Consider the following 16,821-nt stretch of genomic DNA (forward strand, 5'->3'; position numbering starts at 1 on the left):
AATAAGGGGTCATGTCCAACTTCTGATTGATTAATGATGATGCAAAAGTAATGGTAATGGTTTTATTTCATTTGAACATGCATCAGATTACAATTGAATGCATCACATAATCAGTTCACAGTTCCACATGTCCAAAAGGAGTAGGAAGAAGCAAAGCTTATTAAATCCTACCCCTCCATCTGGTACTTTTACAATCAGTAACTGTTACATTTGTTCACTTCCTGCTTTCAAAATTTTATTTTTATTTTTATTTTTATTTTTATTATTTTTATTTTTATTTTTATTTTTATTTTTATTTTTATTTTTATTTTTATTTTTATTTTTATTTTTATTTTTATTTTTATTTTTATTTTTATTTTTATTTTTATTTTTACATTTTAACTGTTACATTTGTCTTTAACTACAAGAAAAACAAAAAAAATATCGCCTTGTTAACAGTATCGTGATATAACGTATCGTGAGCCTAGTATTGTGATATGTATCATATCGCCAGATTGTTGCCAATACACACCCCTACATTTTAACGCACAAGCCCTTGCTATGTTGGCTATATGTGAAATGCTAAAAGAGCCAGTTCGCCTGACCTCCATGTTCCATCATAATGGTTGTCATAAAATCTTTATTCCTCTATAAATACATTTCATCATTGGACGCAGCGATACCATAAGGAGGTCAGCGAAAGCTAAAGCCTTTTTATTAACTGTCCTGTGATGTGTTGTCATACAAAAGTGAAGCATGACATCAGCTGTCACTCACCGCACCTTTTAACAAAACAATATCTCATTATTTCAAAACAGCAGGGGCTTTTGTTGCTAATTAAAGTCCTTCTTGTCGGAAATAGGACTGTTCTTTTAGGCCCCTGCTCTAGTGTGCAGTCTGCATCTATTTTCCACGCTTCCTTTATTCTATTAAAAACAGCAAATTAGCCAGAACGCAACCATTGAATTAAAGCACCCATTGTTTTTAATACCCTATTCCCCTTGTTTCATGCATATGCGGGTACCCTTGCATGCCTTTTTGCACACCTAGAAGCGGCAGATAAGTAATAAGTCATCAAATTAGAGGAGGTAATTACATGTGACACCTTTGTGCTTTAATACAGCAGGTTGATGCGGGGATGCCATTATTGCTTCTTTTCACTCAGCGCGTGGAATAATTAGCATTGAAGTACAGGCATCCCCGGCAAGACTCGATATGAGTCACTGTCATATGTTTTAACCACCTCTATGAATATATATTTTTAAATATGATGGTTTCTGTAAAAATACATTCATATTTTGAAAATATTAAACAGAAAATACCCATTGTAAAATGTAAGAATGACAAATCTCACAACCAATATTTTGATAACTAAGGCAGATCCTTATTATTTGATTGACCTTACTGTATTTTTTCATTAAAAAAGGCCCGATAAAGATGTTTTTTTATTTTTATTTTTAATATATATATATTCAGGGTTTCTTAGATGTATACATGCAAAAAAACAGGTGGTACAATTTAGAAAGTTAGCAAACAGAGGAGTTATGATGCTCATTTTAAAATATATCATCATAGAAATCTGTTTTTAATGCAATTTACTATATTATTCCGATTTTGCATGAAAAATATTATTGTTAAATGTCAGCTATTGGGATGTGCACGTCCATCAGAAATCTCAAAAATGGAACGCTCCAGAGGTTATACTTTTCAAATTGTCCGCATCAAATTGGATAACATTATGAATCTAATTCAAAAGGTTAATTCTAACTCATTTCTTTTTTTAAATCAACCTAAATATAGGACATCGCTGACATTTAACAATATTTTTTATACAAAATCGGAATAACATAGTCAATTGCATTAAAAACAGATTTCTATGATTATGAATCTAATTCAAAAGGTTAATTCTAATTCATTTATTTTTTTATCAACCTAAATATTTTTTTTTATCAACCTAAATATTTAGGTTGATAAAAGAAATAAATGATCATTTATTTTTTTTATCAACCTAAATATTTTTTTTATCAACCTAAATATTTAGGTTGATAAAAGAAATAAATTAGTTAGAATTAACCTTTTGAATTAGATTCATAATCATAGAAATCTGTTTTTAATGCAATTGACTATGTTTTTCCGATTTTGCATAAAAAATATTATTGTTAAATGTCAGCGATGTCCTATATTTAGGTCGATTTTAAAAAAGAAATGACTTAGAATTAACCTTTTGAATTAGATTCATAATGTTATCCAATTTGATGCGTACAATTTGAAAAGTATAACCTCTGGAGCGTTCCATTTTTGAGATTTCTGATGGACGTGCACATCCCAAGCACACAGACTCATTTCATCCAATGACTCTACATCATCATGCCATCAAATGGGTTTGAGATTATGCACTTTTCTTTTATCACATCCTGTTAAAAAAACGACCTTGCCCTAATGAAAAAAAAGTCCAAACTGCATCAGAGGAGCACCAGTACATTCCAGAACGCGGGGAGGATGAAGGAGGTCATTACATTTAACTGATTTTCAATGTAGAGCAGCGCACGCATGTCTTCTCCTTAACCCTTTTGCCTCGGCGCGACCACCATCCGCCGCGAGTCCCCTCGGCGTCTTCCCCTCTGCCCATTAGAAGCAGTACCGAAGCCGTCGTCTGCGCCGAGGTCAGGCTTGTAATAGAGGTTAACAACGGGCATAAACACGGATTCGCTCAGATCAGGCTGATGCACGGGACCCTTAATCAAGCACTGATTCTCCCTGGGTTAATGGAAATGTAAAAGAAACGTGTACCCTTTGGCTGGTTTCATTTTGCCTCCACTTACATGTTCTTAGCACACTTTAAGGACTGTGCTGTGAATGGCAGTGGAACCTCAAAAATGGCTGCACAGTTTGGAAACTGACCAAATGCTTTTGTAGAAGTGCCCATGATGTACTACATGTGTTAGATGTGTGCTGGAATATTGAAATATTTAATATTAAAAAAAAATGTTGGTCACTCATATATGTATATACATACATTGGTCACTGGTCTGGAGGAGGCGGAGCAAGTGACGTCGCAACCAGACGGTCCCAGCTCCTCTTCTTCGTAATTTATTTCAGACATGCATACTATGTTACATTATTGTTTCCCACATATACAATACACTTACAATATATATATATATATATATATATATATATATATATATATATATACAGTGAAGAAAATAAGTATTTGAACACCCTGCTATTTTGCTATTTCTCCCACTTAGAAATCATGGAGGGGTCTGAAATTTTCATCGTAGGTGCATGTCCACTGTGAGAGAGATAAACTAAAAAGAAAAATCCAGAAATCACAATGCATGATTTTTTAACAATTTATTTGTGTGATACAGCTGCAAATAAGTATTTGAACACCTGAGAAAATGAATGTTAATATTTGGTACAGTAGCCTTTGTTTGCTATTACAGAGGTCAAACGTTTCCTGTAGTTTTTCACCAGGTTTGCACACACTGCAGGAGGGATCTTGGCCCACTCCTCCACACAGATCTTCTCTAGATCAGTCAGGTTTCTGGGCTGTCGCTGAGAAACACGGAGTTTGAGCTCCCTCCAAAGATTTTCGATTGGGTTCAGGTCTGGAGACTGGCTGGGCCATGCTAGAACCTTGATATGCTTCTTACGGAGCCACTCCTTGGTTTTCCTGGCTGTGTGCTTCGGGTCGTTGTCGTGTTGGAAGACCCAGCCACGACCCATCTTCAATGCTCTGACAGAGGGAAGGAGGTTGTTCCCCAAAATCTCACAATACACGGCCCCAGTCATCCTCTCTTTAATGCAGTGCACTCGTCCTGTCCCATGTGCAGAAAAACACCCCCAAAGCATGATGCTACCACCCCCATGCTTCACAGTAGGGATGGTGTTCTTCGGATTGTACTCTTCATTCTTCTTCCTCCAAACACGCTTATTGGAATTATGACCAAAAAGTTCTATTTTGGTCTCATCTGACCATAAAACTTTCTCCCATGACTCCTCTGTATCATCCAAATGGTCATATGCAAACTTAAGACGGGCCTTGACATGTGCTGGTTTAAGCAGGGGAACCTTTCGTGCCATGCATGATTTCACATCATGACGTCTTAGTGTATTACCTACAGTAACCTTGGAAACGGTGGTCCCAGCTCTTTTCAGGTCATTGACCAAGTCCTGTCGTGTAGTTCTGGGCTGATTCCTCACCTTTCTTAGAATCATTGAGACCCCACGAGGTGATATCTTGCATGGGGCTCCACTCCGATTGAGATTGACCGTCATGTTTAGCTTCTTCCATTTTCTAATGATAGCTCCAACAGTGGACCTTTTTTCACCAAGCTGCTTGGTAATTGCTCCGTAGCCCTTTCCAGCCTTGTGGAGGTGTACAATTTTGTCTCTGGTGTCTTTGGACAGCTCTTTGGTCTTCGCCATGTTACAAGTTAAAGTCTTACTGATTGTATGGGGTGGACAGGTGTCTTTATGCAGCTAACGACCTCAAACAGGTGCATCTGATTCAGGATGATACATGGAGTGCAGGTGGACTTCTAATGGGCAGACTAACAGGTCTTTCAGGGTCAGAATTCTAGATGATACACAGGTGTTCAAGTACTTATTTGCAGCTGTATCACACAAATAAATTGTTAAAAAATCATGCATTGTGATTTCTGGATTTTTCTTTTTAGTTTATCTCTCTCACAGTGGACATGCACCTACGATGAAAATTTCAGACCCCTCCATGATTTCTAAGTGGGAGAAATAGCAAAATAGCAGGGTGTTCAAATACTTATTTTCTTCACTGTATATATATATGTGAAGTATTTCCATAATGCCTCATATTAACTCTCTAACAAGATGTCAGTGTATAGACTGGTCATATATCTCATCTCGTTTCATATTATCTACATACTGTATTGTATATAACTTTGGGAAAAACTGTTGATTTTTGTTAATACTTGGGTTGTTTACATATATTGTTTATTTTTCTATATTGTGTATTTTGTACTGCTTAACTGACTCTGTACTCTTGCTGCTGTGCAATACAAATTTCCCCACTGAGGGACGAATAAAGGCATATCTTAATCTTAATATATATATATATATATATATATATATATATATATATATATATATATATATATATATATATATATATATATATATATATATATATATATATATATATATATATATATATATATATATATATATATATACATATACGTACATGCACACACGCAACACCTCATTACTACACATGTCTGAAAAGGAGCAGGAAGAAGCAAAGCTTATTAAAACCATGAGCAAGACCTCTTTCGGTTGGCGTTCTGAACACATATGTACCATATACGTACACAATGAGCCCCGTGAATCATCCACTCAACAGTTGCCCGTTCCTCCCTGTGTTCATTCTGCCGCCACGCTAATGCTACATTGCCGCTAACAGCAGATAAAAGTCTCCATTTGGCTGATATATGCGGCTCCCCCTGCGTTCTATTGGGATAAAAATATTACTGAGAGCGGGCGGAGGAAGGATAAAGAGAGCGCAAAGTGACTGATAACCCAAAAGTAGTGATAGAAAGAAGGGGCGGCGATAGAGAGGTGGTTTTGCTCCTGTATCTTATCGGTATTCTTCACCAGTGTTTTGCAGCAGAAAGCGTGTGTTCAGGACTATAAACACACTATTATACTAGTGTTTATCACAGCGCACATTATCGTTTGCCTCCGTCGGACTTACTGTAATGGAGTCGTTTGGTTTGATGGATGCCTCAGGCGTCCCTTTCTATCCGTTATTCCCCCCTCCCTCTCCTTTTCCCACTACTTGCTGGTTTTATCTGCGGCACACAAATATCTACGTGCAAAAAAAAAAAAAATGGTGATTGAGGTTACAGCCAATGTAAATGTAGCGTTTGGCGTAGCGAATTGGAACGGTGGAGAGGGCAAGACGAAATCGAGAGGAGGAATCATCCGCCTCGCATTGTTGAATAGGCGAGGTGAGAGGGGCGGTGGATGTTATGCATTTAGAATGTATAGGTATACGATATACACCGTGAGAGGAGAAAATAGGATGTGCTTTGCAGCCGCAGGTTTATTTGTCACTCGTCACATCAATAGGTACACCTACAGTGTGTTTAGCAGTAAACCACGTACTGTATATGTATATATGCATACATGTTTAGGGAACAAATACTGCAATTTAATTTGGAGATGTGTTTAGCCCAACAAAGTAATCCTTGCCACCACTGTTTTCCCTTATTTTTCCCCATCTCTGTAGTATTTAATGAATTACGTATTTAGACTATTTACATTATGTGGCATGTATGTTGAAACAATTTTTTAGGTACACCTACAGTGTGTTTTGCAGTAAACCACGTACTGTATATGTGTGTATATGATCTCTTCATTAATTTATCATTATTTTCGTCAACGCGGCATTGTCGGAATATAATTTATTTTGATGAAATGAGGATTTAAATCCATATTTCTTGTTTACAGTAGCTGTCAGCACACAGCACGCTACTGTGTCACATTGAATTGACGGATAATGAACTCTCACTGGTATGATGTATGGCTATTTACATAGAAACTATCAATGCCTTGTGGTGGAAATGCAAGCCAGATCGGTTTTTAACTCGTCTGGTCTGTCGTCTGAGAAATTAACCGTAATTCCCGACTTGGTGCTCCTTATAGGTTATCACATGGTTTGTCTGCCTGATACTGGCACGCAGGGGCATGATACTGGGCCTGATACCAGACAAACCATGTGATGATCTTATTATCACATACTACAGTATTAATTGGCCCTGTACCCTAGAAACCGCCCATGAATGATACGGGAAAAGGCCGAAATGATACTGTGTCAAAGCCCAGGGCAGTGATACTAATAAAATATAGAGTTTAACCATGTCCAGTATCAGCCCCCGTAGCTGTCCACTCAGAGCGCGCTGCTCTGGTATCGTGCCCGTGAAACAACCAATCAGAGAACAGCACACGAGTGCCTAGTGCTTCTCCAGTCACCAAAAAACCCAAACTTGATTAATGGAACTTTAATTGTCAGACATTGATAAGATAAGACTGCTGATAAAATATTATTGTTGAAATATTTTTGCAATTGTTGTGTTTACACTGTTTAGATATAGTACATGTAATAAACTGAACATTTTCTGGAAACAAAATAGTCTTTTGATTAAATAGTACGTGATAATAAGCTCATGATTAAATAGTATGTGATAATAAGATCATCACATGGTTTGTCTGGTATCAGGCCAGGTATCATGCCCCCAAGTGTCGGTATCAGCCCGAGACCGAAGGTCGTGATAACCTATAATTATCACATACTATTTAATCAAAAGACCATTTTGTTTCCAGAAAATTTTCAGTTTATTACATGTATTATATCTAAACAGTGTAAACACAACAATTGCAAGCCATTCAGAAACAAGCTTGAGGTCGCCCTTGGTTTTCCGACTTATAGTATTTGCATTTTTAGTTATTTCGATCATTTCAAGAGTGTCTTCCTCATTAATGGTGAAAAAACTTTAAATTTCTAATATTCTGTTTGCTATTTTCCCTATTTGTCTTTCGCCGGGAGTGTCAACCGCTGTCATGTTGACAGAGCACAGACGGCAGCAAAACAAACGGCTGATACTGGACATGGTTAAACTCTTTGTATATTTTATCAGTATCACTGCCCTGGGCTTTGACACAGTATCATTTCGTCCTTTTCCCGTATCATTCATGGGCGGTTTCTAGGGTACAGGGCCAATTAATACTGTAGTATGTGATAATAAAACTTATTCCATAGGTGTTCCATGACATGAGAAAGTCATGCGTCACACATCACAGTACCTTGATTGCCCTTGCTTCTTCGGGGCTCTGCTAGGGCATCAGGCATGCATATAAGCTTTGCATCGGTGTGTGTGTGTGTGTGTCGGGAAATTGAGGTGACCCGGGACGTTGCTTCATTGCAGTAAAAGGCTGCACGCCTATGAGGTCACCTTTAGGAGGCGTGATCACTTCCTGTAACCTTATAAAAACATTATAGCTTGTGTGCATGTGTTTGAATACCGCTTTCCTTGATTTTTACCAAGATAGCAGGCAGTGTGAAATCTTGTATCTTCTCATGTAAGTCTAGTAAAGATGAACTTGATGGTGTTGCCCCTGATCCATGAAGTTGAAGACGGGGGCCAAACGGATTGAGAGGAAGTGGTCGGCACTGATATGAGAGTAGTGTACAAGATAAGAGGTGCTCACAACTGAAACCTTCTATATGTTGGGGTGTGAATGTGTGGTTTCCATTGTCCCCCCGTGGGCAAATTGAGGATCCAATCACACCTGAGGAAATTGTCACTCAGCAGGGGAGGAAGGAAGTTGACTTTTCCCTCACTCCTACATGCATATACAGCAAACACACTGAGCCCACATACTGTATGAGTAATGTGGCATAGCATTTTATAACACATAATGTGTGTGTGTGTGTGTGTGAAGCTAAAAGCTTCCTACCAGTCCAACTGATTGTATTATCATTACCATCGGTATCGGTCAATATCTTTGTGAGAGTGACATGGATTTTTCACCCTGCAAAACGTGCCACAAAAAAATATCTCAACGGTGTGGCGCTGTAAAAAGCTTTAGATTGGTGTGGCATTTGAGGGGCGAGCACTTGGCAGGGTGTGATGAGTTTTTGAGGCTCACGATGTGATCATCTGTCAAGGCAGCCGCTAAAGCTGCCGTCCCAAGTCGCTGTACTTTGCGAGTGTAGGCAAAATCCAGAGATGAGTACCGCCTCAGTACGGATTTGAGAGCAGGCAGACATTATGTAGCACTTTTAGTACAGGAGGAACTTTAATTGTGTGTCGGAATGCGGATGATGTGTGACGCGCGACGAGCGTGACGAGATAGCGTTTGCTCCGCACTTGAAATGAGCATTTTAGATATCGGAGTTTGCAGCATTTGTGCTTCAGACAGCAGCGGATACAACTAGAGGGACCCAGCAGAGGTGGATAAACCCGCTTTTCAGTTTTCAGGTAGTATTAAACGCCTAGTGAAATACAAAACGTGAGTTGTGGATATCAGCATTTTGGTAATGTTCCGATCAAATCCATGAATCGGCCGATACCAATCACGATTTTTTTCTTGTGAGAGCTACTTATACAAAATGAAAACGGTCAAGAGCTACTCATTTTGGTAACATCTATTTTCATAGCTTATATCCAGCCAAATAAAGCCAATATGCTATGTCTGATATCCACAACTCACATTTTGTATTTCACAACGCGTTTAATACTACCTGAAAACTGAAAAACGGGTTTATCCACCTCTGCTGGGTCCCTCTAGTCGCATCCGCTGCTGTCTGAAGCGCAAATGCATCCATCCAACCGTCCATCCATTTTACTGCCGAGGCTGCTCCGATTGACCCCACGCTCCTACCTTCCCTCACTCGTGTACAAGACCCCGAGATACGTAAACTCCTCCACCTGGGGCAGGACCTCATTCCCAACCCGGAGGGAGCACTCTACCCTTTTCCGACTGAGAACCATGGCCTCTGATTTGGAGGTACTGAGTCTCATCCCAGACGCTTCACACCCAGATGCAAACCGTCCCAGCAAACGCTGAAGGTCACAGCTCAAAGAGGCCATAAGAACCACATCATCTGCAAATAGCAGAGATGAGATTCTAAGGCCCCCGAACCGGACTCCCTCAACAACTTGGCTGCGCCTAGAAATTCTGTCCATGATAATTGTGAACAGAATCGGTAACAAAGGGCAGCCTTGGCGGAGGCCAACGTTTACCGGAAACAGGCTCGACTTACTACTTGCAATGCGAACCAGACTCCTGCCCTGTTTGTACAAGGACCGAATAGCACGTAGTAGCGTGCCCCCAATCCCGTACTCGCCGGAGCACCCCCCAAAGGACGCCACGAGGGACACGGAATGCCTTTTCCAAGTCCACAAAGCACATGTAGACTGGTTGGGCAAACTCCTCATGCACCCTCAAGCACCCTTGTGAGGGTGTAGACCTGGTCCAATGTTCCACGACCAGGACGAAAAAACCGCATTGGACCTCTTGTTACAAAGGTTGGACCAACGGTTGTACCCTTCTTTCCAGCACCCTGGAATAGACTTTAGACAGGAGGCTGAGGATATATATATCTATATAATCTAAAATCCGATTGGTTAAAGAAACAGCAATGTGGTAACACATTGATGCTGATTGGACCAAAAAAAAATCTCACCTACACTAATGGAAGCAGTGCAGCCAACAGACATGCTGCAAAATCAGCATAATTGACAATTGAGAATAAATGAATACATGTTCAGGGAACAAATACTGCAATTTAATTTGGAAATGTGTTTAGCCCAACAAAATAAAGCTTTGCCACCACTGTTTTTCCATATTTTCCCCCATCTCTGTAGTATTTAATGAATTATTTACACTATTTACATTATGTGGCATGTATGTTGAAACAATTTCATACGCTTTGATTCCACTGTTGACCATCAAAGTGTAGTATTCGTACACTTGGGTGGAGCACGACAGCTCATTAGTCTGCGGTCAACTTCTCCCATTCCTCCCACCACCCAAAGCCAATCTTTCTCTGTGTGTGTCCTTTCCACCCTCCACCCCTTCTCTTAAGTGTTCCCCACGTCACTCCATCACCATTCTGCAGCCATCCTCCTGAGCTCCAAGCCGAGCGGCGTTCGCATTGTTTTAATTCAATTAAAACTGACATCAATCTGCATGTGACGAATGAAATTTACATCCCCCCACAATTAATCTTGGCTGACCTATGCCGCTCCGCCCACACACCCGCCCTTCTCTCTCTCTCTCTCTCTCTCTCTCTCCTTGCTTATTATCATTATCTAGGTCTATAGAGCTGCTACTGGAGCATGAGCAAAATTAACATCACAATTCTGTCTTTTGAAGTTTTTTTTTTTTTCTTCCGAGTGTGTGCAGCAATTAAAAATCTTTATTCTTTTGCACACGGTCCATCGGGAGCTCTCTGCGACATTTCCCCCATGGCCTGAAGGTCGTTTCTGGCACCGTAACGCCACAAGTGACATTACACATTAGACATGACACTTATGCTCTCAGGCCTGAGATTACATTTGAAATGTGCTTGGTAAATATGCATAGCAACCAGCCACTTGCCTGCTGGAATGGAAGGTCATATACTGTGGAAAAGAAATACCTTGTAAGGAAAAACGTGCAGGGTTAGGATGTAGTTTAGAACAAAAAAATAAATAGTTAGTGCCCACTGTTCGAATCCAGTTTGCATGTTCTCCCCGTGCATACGTGGGTTTTGTTTTGGTACTCCAGTCACCTCCCACATTCCAAAAACATGCTAGGTTAATTGCCGACTCCAAATTGTCCATAGGTATGAATGTGAGTGTGAATGGTTGTTTGTCTATATGTGCCCTGTGATTGGCTGCCGACCAGTCCAGGGTGTACCCGGCCTCTCGCCCCAAGACAGCTGGGATAGGCTCCAGCACCCCCCTTGTGAGGATAAACGGTAGAAAATGAATGAATGAATGAATGTTGGGTTAATCGGCGACTCCAAATTGTCCATAGGTATGAATGTGAGTGTGAATGGTTGTTTGTCTTGATAACCATCTCAACCGGAGTCCTGTTGCACAAACCGTTGCTGCGTAAATCAACAAATGTTTGGACCAAGAAAATGAATAGCTCCATAGCTGATTGCCAGTCTTCTAATGAAACCAATAAAATGAGACCTATACAGTAACGACAATATGTTTTCACCATAAGGGAGTCTCATTATGGAGTTTACAGATACTATATATGTGCGACTTCTCTGCAAACAAGCTTTTCTTCCTGTCATTCACACACACCAGTGACCTAAAAAAGATGCAGCTATGACCAGTGTTGTGCACGTTACTTTAAAAAAGTAATTAGTTATAGTTACTAGTTACTTCTCAAAATAAGTAACTGAGTTACTGCACTACAAAAGTAACTACTTACCAGTAAAAGTAACTATTGCATTACACTCCCCTGCTGCAGTAACGCAGTTTATTTAAACGCTGTAATTCCCATCTATGGCTATCACACAGAGTTAGATTGCAAGTTAGCAAACAACACAACGGGATACTCATTGTCATAGTCATTGTAGAATAATGGCATAAAGGGTTTGGCCCACAATAATCAAAAAAATGAATACGCATGACGACGACCACAGAGAGTTTCGTCTGCCCTTCTAGCAGTCAAGACAATGCGCTTCCTCCTATAATCTTTTAAAGGACAATGGTTTTCTTTCATGTTCACCTTTTTCTTTGTCATAAATTCTAAATCCTTCTCCCTGAAGCGACACGTCTTGTAATGTCGTCTTTATAAGCCATTTTTCATTCTTAATGTGAATTCTGAGGGATTTTACCACACCGGGCCTAATAACACAAAGCCCTTCTCTTTCTTTTTGGACCAGGTGTGTAGCATTTGTTCTTTTTCCTTCTCCTGAAATTATCCTGAGACCTTCCGTCCCTTTTAAATATTATCAGTGTTGGAAGCAAGCTCTGCCTTCCTTCTCTGGGATTTTTTTTCCCTCTCCCCTAGAAGGTCATATGCAGAAAGGCGTATAATCTCACGCTGCATCTGCTTCCCTTGACAAAACTCCTTAGGCCTTGTGCACATGAGGATCTTGTCAATGAAGGTCTGCAAGGAACATCTGATAGTTTGCAACAGGATGTGTGTTCTAATCAGCTCCAGCACTTTGATCACAGTATTTACTTGAAATTTGGGGATTGTCTCACGTCTGTAAGGTGGTAGTCACATGGTCAATAGCAGACTTTGCAGCAGGCTTCCTCTTCGGTGAACCTCTCCTTTTTTTGTCTCTCCTCTTTAGTTGTGACATCTTTAGGCTTGCTAATTTGGAGCAGGTGTCTAATGCAGCAGAGGTTAACTAATTAGCTCCTGTTCATGACTCCAATTAGACGGGGAATTAAGACGGTGTCTTCGAGGAAGTGTATATATCACTTGCTTCTACTGTGATACTAAAATAAACAATGAAAAAACGATATCATATCTCTTTTAGGGCTGCAGCTAACACGTATTTTAGTAATTGATTATTCCACCCATTTTTTTTAACAACCAACATACAAAATAATCATAATAACCGCAATTGATAGAATAAATTATAAATCCATGAATTAATATGATTTGAACTGAGTCAAATAACCCAAAATGGATTCAACATTTCATAACCCTGCAGATGTGTTGTTAAAATAACCCGGAAGTTGTAGTGTCATAGCCCAAATCCCAGCTAAATAAGCCATTATGGGGTTAAACATTTCATAAGGCAGCGTTTGGGTTGAAAAAATAACCCAGTATTTTTTAGAATGTACATTCAATAAGAATGGTGGCCTATAGAAACCACTATTTTTCTCTGTTCCGGATCCACTGAAAGTTACGTCAGACTCGTTTGTGTCTTGTTATCCTCCAGTAAGGTTGTTTGTTCGTGTTTCATTCCGACTAATACGTTCAGTGACGCTTGTTTTTTACAGATTTAAACAGTACACTGTAGGCAAACATGCTAAGTTTGTGCAGTGGAGAAGTTTAATTATTATTGTATGGTTGCTTGATCTTGCGGAAGCATTTTAAATTGCACTTACAGAAAAATGTTACATTTTTCCAAAGGTACCATTTTTGGCCCATCGTTTAGGTGTCAAATATTGATATTGAAAAACTAAACATGAACAAACAAAACATATTTAATACAAGATGGGGCCTCTGAAGAAAAGACAGGAAGCAGAACTGGTAGTAGCAGAGATGAGGATGCTGAGATTCTCATTGGGAGTGACCAGGATGGATAGGATCAGGAAGGAGTACACCAGAGTCTCTAACATTACATGTTAGAGACCTTGGAGATAAAATCAGAGAGGCCAGACTGAGATGGTTTGGACAACTAGAATGTTGGGATTCTGCAGAGGATGGCGATACCTACCTACCTGACAATCCTGCTTTTCTGCCATAATGAAAAGAGATTTAAATATTGACCTGTGAGATTGCTGGTAGGAGTAAAGTGGCGAGGGAGTGACTGGAGAGAATATAAAAAAGACAATGAGGTAGAAAGTTGAAATTAAATTAAAAGAACCGGCGGGGGGGAAGGAGCGAATCAGGCGGGGGAAGGAGCGAATCAGGGATGAGAGAATAAATAGAAAGAGGTTGGTAACAAAGAAGGAGATAACCACATTAACACCTCCATTATATCAGCTGTCTGTATTAGCGCTCTGATTGATCAGTAAATTACCTATTATCACTACAAAGGGGGATCAACCCCAACCTACTTCTCAATATAGTGTATGTACTTACCAGCCACTACATTAATATATACAACAGATATAAATCCACCTGCTAATGTAAAAGAATAATCATAAGGGCTTTTCTAGTCTAATCTGGATTATGTCCATAGTCAACTAATCGTTGAATGTGTGTGTTTTTTTTAGAGCACAGCAAAATGGAGATCCCTACAAATGAAGAGATCTCATTTGCATGTTTTTTTTTTCATCTCAAAGAAAAAGGCTAAAACACTCAGATAAACAAACAAACATGGTAGGTGTGCAACAACAGTACTTTAATTTATTTAGTGACACAGAAAGCAAGATGAACAAAACTGAAACACGGTCGCACGGTGGGCAAGTGGGAATATCACACATCAGAAAAGTGTGCTCAAAATGGGAACAACATGACTCGAAAAAAATAACTTGCCAAAAATTCTCAGTTAGCAGCCTAATTTATTGGGTTAAAATCCACAATCAGGATGTAAAATTAATTTGGCGTGACAGCCTTAACTGTTTTCAATGATATGTAATGCCAGGGGTGTCATGTGATATGTAAGAAACTGCTGACACAAGTTTACTGTTTTGGTGTCATTTTTAACTTTAAAAGGTTTAATAGGATTTCTTATTTATAAATAAAATATATTACAAATTATTACAATAAATATACATATTACAAATATTTTCATAAACCTGTTTATGACCCTCTAAACATAGATTTTAACATTATTAGAGCCCTCTAAACAGAAATGAACCCCCCATAGTCACCTTTACACTTTTGTTACCTAGGCAGTAGATATAATAGAGAGTAAATAAGCCATTTAAAGGGATAATTCAGTTTTTGTTGACAACCCCGTTTGTCAGAGTGGGCAACAACACATCCATAGTCATATCCCTGAACATTGGCTCACCCCAAGGATGTGTTCTGAGCCCCCTGTTGTTTACCCTGATGACCCATGACTGTCGCCCCAGATACAGCACATATCACATGACACCACCAGCATTACGTATTATAGAAAATGCTTAAGGCTGTTCCGCCAAATTAATAAGTGTTGAAGTCTACCTGCCCACACCCACAACCAAAACTTTAAATTATTATTATTATGGACTGGCTCAGTAGCCAGCCCATAGACTGCTACTTGCAGTAGCAGTCTATGGGCTGGCTACTGAGCCAGCCCATATTGTTATTGCTTGTGGTGTTTAGTTATTTTTCTTCTTATTATATCTTAATCTTCCCATTTTTGCGCGCGTAATGCGGCCAAAACCGCAAGAAGGACCCCCACACATGTTACACCGTCGGAATCGTGACGCTCAGGACTACAGCGGTATTTATTTTTTGGAACGTTTCGTGTAACCATGGCGACGCTATTCGCGATAGAAAAAAAAATCGGCCACTAGATTAGGTACACCATTCTATTTTTAGAACAGCCACATTCCAGAGAAAACGAGAATTTACAGACTTTTCACAGCCTTGTAGCTCAGCCATACGGCCACGTAGAAACGTGATTGATGGCTCATTTTTTAGATAAACTTCTGAACTCTCTCTGTGGCTAAATGCTAATTGCTAGCATGTTAGCATGTTAGCATTTAAGCTAATTTACTCACGTTTAAAGGCAAATACACACATGGCATGATATAGGGAGGTTATAGGATGACCTTGGCACTTTCTAAACTTGAGGCTCTCTTGCTAGGTGCTAGCATGATAAATGTTAGCATGTTAGCATTTAAGCTAATTTACTCACGTTTAAAGGCAAATACACACATGCATGATATAGGGAGGTTATAGGACAACCTTGGAACTTTCTAAACTTGAAACCCTCTTGCTAGGTGCTAGCATGGTAGCCGTTAGCATGTTAGCATTTAAGCTAATTTACTCATGTCTAAAGGCAAATACACATATGGCATGGTGTAGGGAGGTTATAGGACAACCTTGGCACTTTCTAAACTTGAGGCTGTCTTGCTAGGTGCTAGCATAATGATTGTTAGCATGTTAGCATTTAAGCTAATTTACTCACGTTTAAAGGCAAATATACACATGACATGATGTGGGGAGGTTATAGGACAACCTTGGTAGTTTCTAAACTTGAGGCTGTCTTGCTAGGTGCTAGCATGTTAGTCGTTAGCATGTTAGCATTTAAGCTAATTTACTCATGTCTAAAGGCAAATACACACATGGCATGATGTAGGGATGTTATAGGACAACCTTGGCACTTTCTAAACTTGGGACTCTCTTGCTAGGTGCTAGCATGATGACTGTTAGCATGTTAGCATTTAAGCTACTTTGCTCATGTTTAAAGGCAAATACACACATGCATGATGCTGGGACGTTATAGGGCATCCTTGGCAGTTTCTAAACTTGAGGCTGTCTTGCTAGGTGCTAGCATGTTAGCCGTTAGCATGTTAGCATTTAAGCTAATTTACTCATGTCTAAAGGCAAATACACACATGGCATGATGTAGGGAGGTTATAGGACAACCTTGGCACTTTCTAAACTTGAGGCTCTCTTGCTAGGTGCTAGCATGACGACTGTTAGCATGTTAGCATTTAAGCTAATTTA

The 16,821-nt window shown here is 39.5% G+C and overlaps 1 protein-coding gene across 2 annotated transcripts in view; it reads left to right on the plus strand.

Annotated features, from left to right (window-relative positions):
- The window catches only part of il1rapl1a (interleukin 1 receptor accessory protein-like 1a), a 250,090-nt gene that overhangs the window by 149,458 nt on the left and 83,811 nt on the right, over positions 1 to 16,821 (plus strand). The window lies entirely within an intron of this gene.

This window comes from Doryrhamphus excisus, chromosome 9 (genome assembly GCF_030265055.1).
Source record: "Doryrhamphus excisus isolate RoL2022-K1 chromosome 9, RoL_Dexc_1.0, whole genome shotgun sequence".
Taxonomy (NCBI): domain Eukaryota; kingdom Metazoa; phylum Chordata; class Actinopteri; order Syngnathiformes; family Syngnathidae; genus Doryrhamphus; species Doryrhamphus excisus.